The sequence below is a fragment of the Poromitra crassiceps genome (genome assembly GCF_964638095.1).
Source record: "Poromitra crassiceps genome assembly, chromosome: 6".
NCBI classification, from domain to species: domain Eukaryota; kingdom Metazoa; phylum Chordata; class Actinopteri; order Beryciformes; family Melamphaidae; genus Poromitra; species Poromitra crassiceps.
Window position 1 is genome coordinate 59939131 of NC_139627.1, and position 12619 is coordinate 59951749.

General features: G+C 42.4%; 1 protein-coding gene across 1 annotated transcript in view; it reads left to right on the forward strand.

Moving 5' to 3' along the window:
• The window catches only part of LOC310778041 (ras-associated and pleckstrin homology domains-containing protein 1-like), a gene marked incomplete at its 5' end in the record, with an annotated part of 71285 nt that overhangs the window by 24387 nt on the left and 34279 nt on the right, over window positions 1-12619 (forward strand). The gene's annotated exons all lie outside the window — the stretch shown is intronic.

Consider the following 12619-nt stretch of genomic DNA (forward strand, 5'->3'; position numbering starts at 1 on the left):
GGCCAGGCGGGTGGAGGAGGAAAAGCAACAGGGCTCTGTGCAGGCCAGGCGGGTGGAGGAGGAGAGACATTCTCTGAAAAAAGGAGTGAGCCGTGGTCTGTGAAACCAGAGGCTGGGATATACATATACATACATACAGTATACACTGTAATATTGCCAATTTAAAACCCGTCATGTGAACAGTTTGGATATGCAGATATTAATGTAGTCTGGTAAACCAGCCGGTCACGTGACCTCACATTTCATTTTGTTGTACCAGACCGTCTGGCCTCAAGCTTTCACCAGTGTTTAGCAGTGGGCGTAAGTTGGGCGGGTGTACGTGCCTTGACAGACAACTCCTTCAGCCAATCAGCGTTGGATCCAGTCAAATCCAAATCCAGAGAACGTCAAAAGCATATTTTCCGCCGAGAAACTCTGCTGTTGCGGCGATACTCCTGTACTTGTTTAATTGTTGTTATTGAGTCTATTCTTGCAATAACTGCACGTTATGGCTGTTTAAACTCGACGAACGTCCATACACGATTGCACGATTGGATGATAAAGCAGCTGAGGCTGTTTGATTGGATGTTGGAGGAGCATGCCAGCTCAGCAGCGATTATCCTCGTTGGGGCACAGGGGGGCACACACAGTTCACTGTGGAAAGGTTTAGTTACTGAAGCAGCTTCTCTAAAGTAAATCATTCAATAAAACTCACTCATACACCAATACAAAGAACAGACAAAGAAATCACCGGTAGATATGATTTAATTTAATTATTGTGCTTGGCATTTAATTGTTTAGTGCACTTTTTTAATTGATTACTTTTTATCTCTTACTCTTCTGTTTTTTATCTGTCCATTTGTAAAGCACTTCCCCCCCCCAAAGAAATTCTCTAAAATTATGCAAAATCATATTTTTCCAACCAGCAAGAGGCCATTGATGTGTGACATGATTTTGGTGAAGCTACACCGTAGGACCGTGAAGTTATTGAATCTTTTTGTGGTCAGTGTTGCACTTTGTAGACGGTCCCTAAGCACTCGCCTCACAGCCCGGCTGCACATAGAGACCAATGTTATTTGTCCAGGGACCGTGTGGGACGAGGGTGTCGGTGAAGATGAGGTTGTAGCTCGTTGTCTGTCTTACTAAGATGGTGTCGGTGAAGATGAGGTTGTAGCTCGCTGTAATTATTATTTGAAGTGTCCATAAAACTAATGCCACCGCAGATTTTCTGTGTGGACTCGACTGTGATCTATTTGTCAATTTTACTGCAACGTGAGTAGGCTACGTGACCAATTGAGAGCGCATGAGGTAATTAAAAAGTGTTTCTGTAGACTACCTAGGAAAGATCCATAATAGCTGAGTCTATAGCGCCGCCGAAGCAGAAAGAACTGGACGACATGAAAGCAGCCGCCGCGCAACGCAGAGCAGTAAAACAGCTGTCCAGTCGCTCACCGGCACGCATGTGTGTGTCTGTCTGTGAGAGAGAAGGAGACGAGTTTGGACACCTTGGAGAGCTCTGCTGCGCTCATCGTGAGTCAAGAGACATATTACATTAAATTGGCCGTTTGCGAGCTGCTGGGTTGGGCTGGGTTCTGGGTTTTCAGATGTTTTAACGGGGCGGGGCGGGGCGGACTGGCTCCGATGACGGGTTGGGTTGGTGCGGGCGTTAAAAAACCCTGACCCGCGCATCACTAGCGCGCACACTTCCTTGTCGCAGACACACACTCTCTCTTCCTTGTCGCCTAGCTCCACCCAAATCTCGTGAATTCTCGCCATGAACAAATTGTCCCCCACACACATACACACAGTTCTCGCCATGAACATTGTCCCCTACATCTCATCACTAGCACACAGTTAGAGAAGCTCCATCTCATCACTAGCACACAGTTAGAGAAGCTCCATCTCATCACTAGCACACAGTTAGAGAAGCTCCATCTCATCACTAGCACACAGTTAGAGAAGCTCCATCTCATCACTAGCACACAGTTAGAGAAGCTCCATCTCATCACTAGCACACAGTTAGAGAAGCTCCATCTCATCACTAGCACACAGTTAGAGAAGCTCCATCTCATCACTAGCACACAGTTAGAGAAGCGGCTGCACTGCTTAAAAATGCAAATACCAACACATACACACAGCACACACACACACACACACTGTGAGGGGCCGTCTAATTGCTGCAGTGATTGAGGGTGCAATTATCTGTCCTGCTCATTACTGCAATTTCTGCAGCACAGCTGTGTGTGTGTGTGTGTGTGTGTGTGTGTGTGTGTGTGTGTGTGTGTGTGTGTGTGTGTGTGTGTGTGTGTGTGTGTGTGTGTGTGTGTGTGTGTGTGTGTGTGTGCGTGTGTGCGTGCGCGCGCTGCTTGTGTGTGTGACTGTTTCTGTGTCAGTGTTACATTGGCTCAGCAATAACCACAGTCCACCCCACACACTTTCTCTTTCACACACACGCACACACACACACAGACAGCTGGCCCACTTCTTCGATCCTGCCGGCTGTGGGATCTACGGTGGCTCAGGAGGGACACGCAGCCCAACTTCAAAGGAAAGCTCTCTTCCGGACAGATCTAATTTTAGCTCGGCTCTCGGTTGCGTCTCCAGAATGTAGGTCAGCGAGTCATGTGACAGGCAGAGAGTCATGTGACAGGCAGAGGGAGCTGCAAACTGCAGCGGCACGCGTGGGGGGGGCGCTGATGGAAACCATTACTGTGGAACTAGTGTCCTCTAGAGAGAGAGTGGCGTCAGCGGAGGACCAAAATGCGAGACTCATTAGCCAATGAACAGCCAGGAATGGGTCTCGCTCTACTTTTGCATGCTAAAATAAAGCTGATAATGTACAATTTGATTAAAGGGGGGGAAAACCCTTTCAGAGTACAACACAAACAGTGCTGCTTAATCCAGGACCTTACTTCCTGGAACTCTTGAGAGTAAAAAACTGGTCCATTGGAGTGAATGGAGATGTCGGGACTCTTCTATCTACACGGCTCTGCATGGAACCATCATCAGAGACCAATAGAAACACTACAGTTCACCATCAGAACCATCAGAGACCAATAGAAACACTACAGCTCACCATCAGAACCATCACAGACCAATAGAAACATTACAGCTCACCATCAGAACCATCACAGACCAATAGAAACATTACAGCTCACCATCAGAACCATCACAGACCAATAGAAACACTACAGCTCACCATCATCGTCACTAACCATTAGAAACTCGGATACAGCCCATAAGAAAGAAAAAGAACATTAGAAACCAATATGGGGCCTGAAATTCACTTTGCAAACTAGGGGGGATTTCCCCCCTGATGTTCTTCAGATAGGGGGGATTTATAGATTTGGGGGGGATTTATAGACTTTGGGGGGATTTATTCGGTCGCCGGCTAAACATGTTGGCCGTTTGAAGCCAGATTTAGAGGAATATCTCATTTTAAATTAACATTAGGATTAGACGGTTGTGATGTCATTATTCAGTCTTAACCATCAATATTTGCTCCTTTTCTCGCTCACTCCCATGTCACCACCTGCTCTCCCTGCAGGGCTTGAAATGAACTATTTTGATCACCAGCCAATATGGCTTAAAGTTACCAGCCAATTAGAATTTCCACTAGCCAAAATGTTTTTCTTTAAATAAACCTGAATATGAGTGCCACTGTGTTAATTTAAGCATATGTATCAGTAAAAAATAAGTTATAGCATAATGAATCTATAAATGACAGTATTTCACTGGTGAATTGTGTTGATTTCAAATTGTGGAAAAATAAAGATTTTTTTTCTTTTTTCTTTTTCTTTTTTACATGTAAATTGGTAGGAGGGGAGCACTTCAAGTGTGGTTACCCTGTGTTAATCCGGGCCTGACTGTATGTAATGTAACTTTATTTTATATAAATAATTATGAGAGCGGTGCCCTTATTCACTTACGCACCTGGCCCCCAAAACATCTGTGCACGTCTCTGCATCTTCCTCCGCTGGCCACTGCAGCTCACTTGCACGTCCCGCACAATCTGCTCTGCTCTGTTTCTTCTGCACTACTTCTTGGTTGGCCTTGCTCTAACATGCTGTGGAACTGACAGGGTGATGATGAGAGGTGGCACTGAAGGTAGGCTAATGATGATGATGATGATGAAGAAGAAGGGGATGATGGTTGTGCACAGTGGAGGTGGTGATGAAGATGATGGAGATAGTTAAAGGTCTGTCAGTCAGCTGTTTTAGCTGCTGTGGTAACATGCTAACAGGTGCTAACAATAACGGACAGAACAGGATCAGTAATAACATCTTACCACTTTTTAACATTTAATGCATAACTTTATTATGCGTTTAACATTGTAACATGCTAGCGACAGTGATGACATAATTTTTTGTATATTATGTAAAAGTTTTTATATTTAATCCCTATAGCTATCTCCTCTAGTTTAAATGCTAACAGGAACTAACACTAAAGCCGCGAACGCACAGGGAGCGAAACTTGACGCGCGTCATTTTCTGTCCCTATAGCACACTGCAAGCATCAGATCTGAAATGTATACACCACGGAATGACAGAACCATCAGTATTTTGGGGAAAAGGCCACTAATTTATATGTAGGCAGGCACAATGAACGATGAAAAAAAAGTTGTTATACCGTCATTTTGAGCCCCTGTCATTCAGAGGCTGTTGGGTTGGGTCATCCTACCTGTCTGCCATGCAGAGGCTGTTGGGTCATCCTACCTGTCTGCCATGCAGAGGCTGTTGGATCATCCTACCTGTCTGCCATGCAGAGGCTGTTGGGTCATCCTACCTGTCTGTCATGCAGAGGCTGTTGGGTCATCCTACCTGTCTGTCATGCAGAGGCTGTTGGATCATCCTACCTGTCTGTCATGCAGAGGCTGTTGGATCATCCTACCTGTCTGTCATGCAGAGGGGGAGAAGAAAAAGGCAGTGCTGCGTGAAAAAATTATGCAATCATCCTGCCCAAACTTTCACCAATGTAATCTCATCATGACATCCAGGGATAGGCTATATGTTGCTAGCCGATGCGTTCAGAACATTATTCTCACTTTGTCCGACTTTGATCAAATATAGTGTAGCATATTTACATGCTAGCTGTATTTAAACTGCTGTGAGATTTGTTTGAGGAGCATAGCGAGACAGATGTCTTGTCTTTATTTAAGATCCCCATTAGCTACAGCAGAGATGTAGCTAATGGGGATGAAAGTGGGCAGGGGGGGGGGGGGGGTGGCGTGGCTCAGAGCGCTTTGGTCGCTGCTGGAACCTCATCTGACGCTCCAAAATCAATGGAAACAGGACAGCTGTACGGGCGTCAAGGCAGTTTGACGCGTGTCAGAACGCTCTTGGTGCGTGTTCGGCCGTTTAAAACAATGGCTGGACTTCAAAACGCGAGCGTCTGACGCTCCCAGTGCGTTTGGGGCTTTAGTGATGATGGGTTATGTAATTTTTGGTTACATATTTAATTCTCATTGTGCACTTTTGCCCCCAAAAAGTTTAATGCATTATTATGAGGTATAGGGAGGAAGAGTTATAGTAACAATATTGAGTTATATATAATCTGTGTATGGTGTATATTAATTTCTGGACGGTTGTATATTGTATATATTGTATTGTATTGTATATTGTAATGAAATATAATTATGAAAGTGATTATTGTGGTTATAATAATGATTATAATGATAATAATTATTAAGATATCCTATGTATATATATGTATATATATATATTAGGGCTGTGCCGATTCACTTATCTCCCGATTCGATACTATCACGATACTTTGGTGCCGATTCGATATATATTGCGATTCACGATTATTGCGATTCTACGATTATTGCGATTCGATATTACGATTTATTGCGATTTTTGTTTATTTTTTTCTTTTATTTTTTCAGTTTGTTTGCTTTTTTACACTAGATTAGAACATGGGAAAAGTTGAATCATACACTAGAGACTGTATATTATATATCATGAGTAGGGCTGGGCGATATAGTTAAAAACAGGGGCGGACTGGGATCATAATTCAGGCCGGGCATTAGATACCAAGCAGGCAAGGCCGATATGGGCCAACGCGCGTGAAATTTGGGCCGTTTGAAGCCAGATTTGGGTCCAATTTTACAATGAGATGCACCCACTTTAACCCTGAAGTGTAATTATTACTTCAGACTAACTAATAAAGTAATAAAACCACTAGTAAACCAGTAGGCGGCGCCTGGCCTGCTGTTCAGTGAGTGGCCTGACTGCAAGCACCCAAAAAAAAAAAAAAAAAAAAAATTTTTTTTTTTTTTTTTTTTTTTTTTTTAAATTTGCGATTATCGATTCTGGAATAAAAGATCGATCCAAAAAATCGTGACATTAAAAATCGCGATACTTAGGTGAATCGATTTTTTCCCCCACCCCTAATATATATGTGTACCGGTATATGTGCATATTCGGGTAATGCAATGTATATGCAGTGTAATTGTCAATTGTGTAATTATTTGAATTTGAGAATTATTGTCTCTGTTTTTGTTTATAATTGATTATTCGTTAATCATTTTTCTGTTGTATAGCTTGTTTAAGTAAGAAGGGTAGGCGCTATAAGCTATAGCTTCAGCCTACACCTTTTCGGTCTATCAGCCTTGTGCTGCTTGTTTGTACTTTTTCGTTTTATTTTATGAAATGTTTTAATTTCCCATGACCGAAATAAATAAATAAATAAATAAATAAATCTCCATTAGCAACAGTGCTAAGCTGCTACACCAGCTACACTAACAGGCGCTAATGTTAACTGAGAGACAACAGGATACTTTTATAATGTCAAACCTGCTTTTGTATAGCCTGGTAAACCAGCCCGTCACGTGAACTCACATTTCATTTGGTTCTGCGTGACGGTCTGGCTAGGGCTGTGCGATTTTGCCTAAAACTAAAATTGACGATTTTTTCTCTCAAAACCCGATTTTTGATTTCGATTTATTATACTATTATACTTCTCTAAACATTTGTTGCCCTGCAGAGCTCTTTTCCCCCCTTTTTTCCATAATTGACAATTTACGCTTTTACTCTGAAGGTAGAACAACTCAACTTCCTGTTTTAGCTTGCCGCTGCTATGCTTAACTTCCTGGCTGTTGCTTGCTAACTTGACACTGGTGGATTTGCGTGTTCCTCGGTGAGATAATTATATTAGTGTCTAAGCGACCACCCGTGCTCGGAGTTATATCTGTACTAGAATAACACAAAGTCACAACAGGAATGCGTGGAACTGCGATAGCAGTTAGGGGGAAATTCAGACACACAGGGACAGGTGAGTCAGCTGAGGCAGCCATGAATACAGCCAATCTATCAGTACTCGTGGCCTCACGTGTTGTTTTGTTATTATGTGAACTGTAAAGGCAACGTTTCATCGTCCGGTGATAATATCTGTGTTCGTGTGCGCGCGTGAGTGTGTTGTGGCAATCGTTATCTTGTAGGCTACAGCCGGCAGTGCAACAAGCTGCTTTTTGGTCGGAGGTGTTGAAATAAGTCCATTGTGCTGCTGTTTTTAGTAGCAGTATCACAGCCTCTAGAGAGACTTTACAGCGGTGAGAATGGACAAGTAGCAGCATGCGTACATGATAGAGAGCCGCCCTGCGTAACATACTTACCCTAGTTAAAGTGAAAATTAAAAAAAAAAAAAAAAAAAAACGATTTTACGATTTTCATTTTTTTAACATCGTCCTAACTAATTAATTCGATTACGATTCAAAATCGATTAATCGCACAGCCCTTGGTCTGGCCCCTTGACACACAACTCCTTCAGCCAATCAGCGTCGGATCCAATCAAACCCAAATCCACTCGGGAGAATGGCAAAAACATGTTTTCCGCCGAGAAACTCTGGTTGCGGCGATACTCCTGTCCTTGTTTAATTGTTGTTATTGAGTCTATTTCTGCAATAACTGCACTTTATGGCTGTTTAAACTAGACAAACGCTGACATGACTCCTCGAGACGATCAGGCAAGGGGCCGGCCATTACTGTTTTGTTAGTGCAGTGCTAGTGGCGTTCCTGATTGGCCAACTTGCGCTGTCAATCACAGCGGAGTCGCTGATTGGCTCTTCCGCTCTGCAGCTTCTGCTAAACCCCCCGCACTGGCGTCGGGGCCAGTCACGCAGAACCAAATGAAATGTGAGTTCAGGTGACGGGCTGGTTTACCAGGCTAGCTTTTGTAGACCAACGTTACATTTCCTGGCTAGATCCATATTGTCCACTTCTTCCAAATCTTTTCTGTTCTTTGATGATATTTTTTAGCATAATTTGCTAAAAAATATCATTTGGGGAATATTACTATTAAAATACTGTGGGAATATTTTGTATATGTATTTTCCCATGTTGCTCCTCAGGCTTAACTCATTGAGTGCCAGCCACTTTTGGAGAACAGACAGTGCCAGAGTTTCAGAGCGTTTTCAGTGATTTCTCGAGGCCCACAGAATATTGTGTGATATTACTATGTAAACACCGGACACGCATAAAGAACGATGAGACTCTCTTCTATTATCTGCAAAAAAAAGTTTATTGATCCCATTTTCCGTTCTTTAGTTATGAGCCGGAGAAGATAGGTTGTTTTGAGCAAAAAGACACGTTTCAATTTAGAATCTGAGATATTCAGCCTTTTGTGAAAGGAAGCATTTCAAGCACATCATTGACTCTGAAACTAATATTTTCTGATGTAATGACACCTCAAAAATAATTTCCTTCAATTAGGGATGCACCGATCGATCGGCACGTCACCGGAAATGGCCGATTTCCACGTGATCGGCCTCGATCGGTGATCTGCACCGGTCACTCTAAAATGCCGATTCTGTGAGCCGATTTTCAAGTGACGTGCGCGCACCCAAAAGCAGCGAGACCGACGGATGAGTTGCAGCCTAAACAAAAGCTGCCACTACACACATGCCACAGCATGTCTTCGTCAGTGTGGAGCCGCGGACTGGAGGGGCCGGGTAAGTTGTTTGGAGTCCACTCCAGTCCAGTCTGAGCGGCTCGCTTCACCTCACCCCTCTTCCGCGACCAGCTGCACTCCACATCACCGCTGCCTGCTGCTGCTGCTGCTATCTGCCAGTCACGTTGTAACGTGGATACAGGAGAGGACTTTTGTTTCGTATTGCGAATAGAACGACAAACATAATAATAAAACGCATCGGACCAGTGTGCAAGGTTTACTGTGCGAGATGATTTTTTTTTGAATGGCGGATTAAAAAAAACGGACTGTGTGTAAACTACGATATTCAAACTGAGTCAACTCAAACTCATTTCCTCATCTAGGCTACTCAATAACAGCCAAATCCACAAATGTAGAGTGGGCATGGCTTCGAAGGTCTCTGGGCTCCAGAGCTATAGGCTATAAACTCCTTGTCCATCGATAACATTTTGACGTTTATTTATTTTATTTTATTAGTTTATTTGGCAGGGACATATACAAAAAAAACATTAAACCCCATAGGGGAAGATATGCTTTGTAACAGATTCAGCCATAGGCTACTTTCCATCTGAACCCCCTGTTCTGTTGCACGTTTTTTCTTTTGGAAAAGTAAATGCATGATAGCTGTGGGATATACTGGAATTAATTGTTTTATATTCATTGTATTTACACAAAAAAGAACAGCTCTGTCCAGTAACCTGGAACACTTTTATTTTGAGATGTTTTTGAGTGAGATCGTCCTACCTCATGCAAATGATAAGAAATGTGACATGCATGTTAATTTTCTATTAACACATTCACTGCCAGCCGTTTTTTTTTTACTGTAGGTAGCTTCTGCCAAAGGTTTTTTTTGAGGATTCTGGCTCATCTTACAAGAGCCGAGGATTATTTTCTGCTTGGACTTTGTGAACACAAAATATCTAAAAAGTACTAATAGAATGTGTGCTTTCTCTGTCTAAAAGAGTTAGTTTGTAGAGTTAGTAGTTATGTAGATATTAGCCGTTGAGTACAGCATGGTTTCAGCGTCTGAGACAGAAAGCTGAGATAATCCAGTTTTGTGAAATTCAATCAAACAGTCACTTTAACCATTTATTTTTGGCATCAGTAACACATCAGACATCTAAACAATATAGTTCTGAACAGTAATTTCCTCCATATCAGCACCCGCACCCCCTCTCCTTCAAACTCCTCCCTCCGTGGGCGTGTCTCTGGTGGCTTTCAGCAGCGTTTGTCACAAGCCAGTTTCTGCTGCCTGTCTGAGCAGTGAGCAGCCTCCCTCCCTGGCGAGTCTGGATGGGGCTTGCTCGTTTCTTGGGTTTTCGGTTGAGAGCTTTGATGAAGCTTTGTGCGATTCTAGGCTTTATGCTGCGTGTTTCAAAGTGTGTTTTGCACCCAGTCTATTTTTGGAACCCCCCACCGTTGTGCGCCACCGTTGTGCACCAGCGTGAAAGCGTTTTCGTCTACAGTATGAGAATGAGGCTCATTCGTTTCTGGGTTTTCTGTTGAGCTCAGCTGGAATGAAGCTGCGTGCGATTGTGGGCTTTCTGCCGGTGTTTCAAAGTGTGTTGCACCCATAATCTATTATGCAAATTTGCAATCCCCCACCGCCAGCTCTCAGCGCGAAAGCGAAAGCGTTTTCGCCAATCCATTTTACAGTATGAGAATGGTTTCCTCGCGCGTTCCCCTGCAGTTTTGGCTCGGCTTTTTCTAGTCTGGAGAGCACTGTCGCCACTTAGTGGGTCGGTGGAATGGGTTGTACACGTTCGGTGGCTCCCATATTTTTATAGGAGACGTGGGGGGCGTTGATCCACGTCCCACCGTCAAAAGTTTTTTTTTTTTTTTTTTGACGACTTGACTCGTCAATGGCAGTCAACCGTTGGATATTTTTTTGACGAGTCAACTCGCCATTGGCAGTGAACGTGTTAAATGGTCCCAAGTTCAAACATTAATGATGAGTATTAGGCTATATAAAATATTATTTGTAACATTTTCATTGCCATTTTCCTTAAATGGTCCCAAGTTCAAACATTAATGATGAGTATTAGGCTATATAATATATTATTTGTAACATTTTCATTGCCATTTTCCTCTGGCATGTTTTCACCATGCCATTGAAATATTTTCACATAGAATATACAGAGACACTCCACAACTTGCTAACCATCATTAACACTATGAATGTCATTTAGTAGGGGTGTCACAATATATCGTCCCACGAAATTTCGCGATAGTAAAACGTCACGATATGTATCGTTGAGATGAAATATATCGCAAATTTTTTTTCTTTTTTTTTTTTCTTCCAAAAAATAGACTAAGAAACGTCTTTGTTTGTTGAAGTTCAATGTGTGGAAAGTAGTTCAGTTGAACAAGTCTCTGAAGAGACACATGAGAAGTTATACAGGAGAGAAACCATTCAATTGAGTTTCTGGCAAAACTGTTTACTTGACAGGAAAAACTGAAGATGCATAAAAAATAGATTAAGAAAAGTCTTGTTGTTTGAGTTTGAAGAAAAACTGAAGATGCATAATGAGAATTTATACTGCTGAGAAACCTTTTAGTTCAAAGTAAATCTAAGTGACGGTGTAACTCATTCTATTTCAAGATAAGCCTTATCTCCAATCTCATGTTTTTTCTAGTTGTTATTGTAATAACAATTTCCCACAACAGCATGTTTTGTATTTGTGCATTTCAAATAAAATACTACTTTTCCAGTCATATATTGTCATTATTCAAGTTTAAAAAAATATTGTTAAAATCGTATCGTATCGTATCGTTATCGTGAACCCAGTATCGTGATACGTATCGTATCGTAAACTGAGTGTATCGTGACACCCCTATCATTTAGTATATGCTTTTTATTTTTTACACACATATATATATATATATATATATATATATATATATATATATATATAATTCCCCTTTGGTTTTTCTGGCCAATTCAGATCTATATTGACTATCACATAGCATTAATCTCCAGTCAGTTGTAGCCGTTAAGCTAAGCTGGCACGTTAACAGGCGCTAATGCTAACCAACAAAACATAGGCTAGTCCTTATGGAGCTGTTTATGAGCTTAGAGAGGCTGCTGTTGGAAGTAGGGAGGCATCTGGAATATGGGGGCTGTGTGGTGGGGTGGGGGCGGGGCGTCTTTTGGGGGTAATGATAAGCAGATTGGCTGCTAATCTCTTTCTCCTCACGTCATCATCATTTCATTGTGCCCTTTCACTCGCTTGCAACATGGACGCTTGGGGTGAAGACAATGTAAGCTGATTGGCTAAAGTGGAGCACCCCCCCTTTAGGCAGGCATGCAGGCACGCACACACACACACACACACGCACGCACACACGCACGCACGCACACACACACACACACACACCAGTGTAGGAATTTAGCCAGGGACAAGGGCAAAAATGCCCCCAAGAAATGTCAGAATGCCCAAAAATTCCCCCAATATTTTCATAATTGCATTTCCATTCAATTAATTTAATTTCAATCTCTAACACACACTCGGCACCTGCAAGCTGGTTGCCAGAAGACGACGATGACGAACACACTCGCACAAACAGTGCTGTTGTTCACACTACGCTTTAGCAACTTTATGCACTAATTAAACAAATTTAAAGTTCCCCCAACATTTTGTAAATGCCCCCAGTTTTTAGACAATGGGGGCAACAGTTGCCCCCCAAATATGTTTTTAATGTCCTACACTGA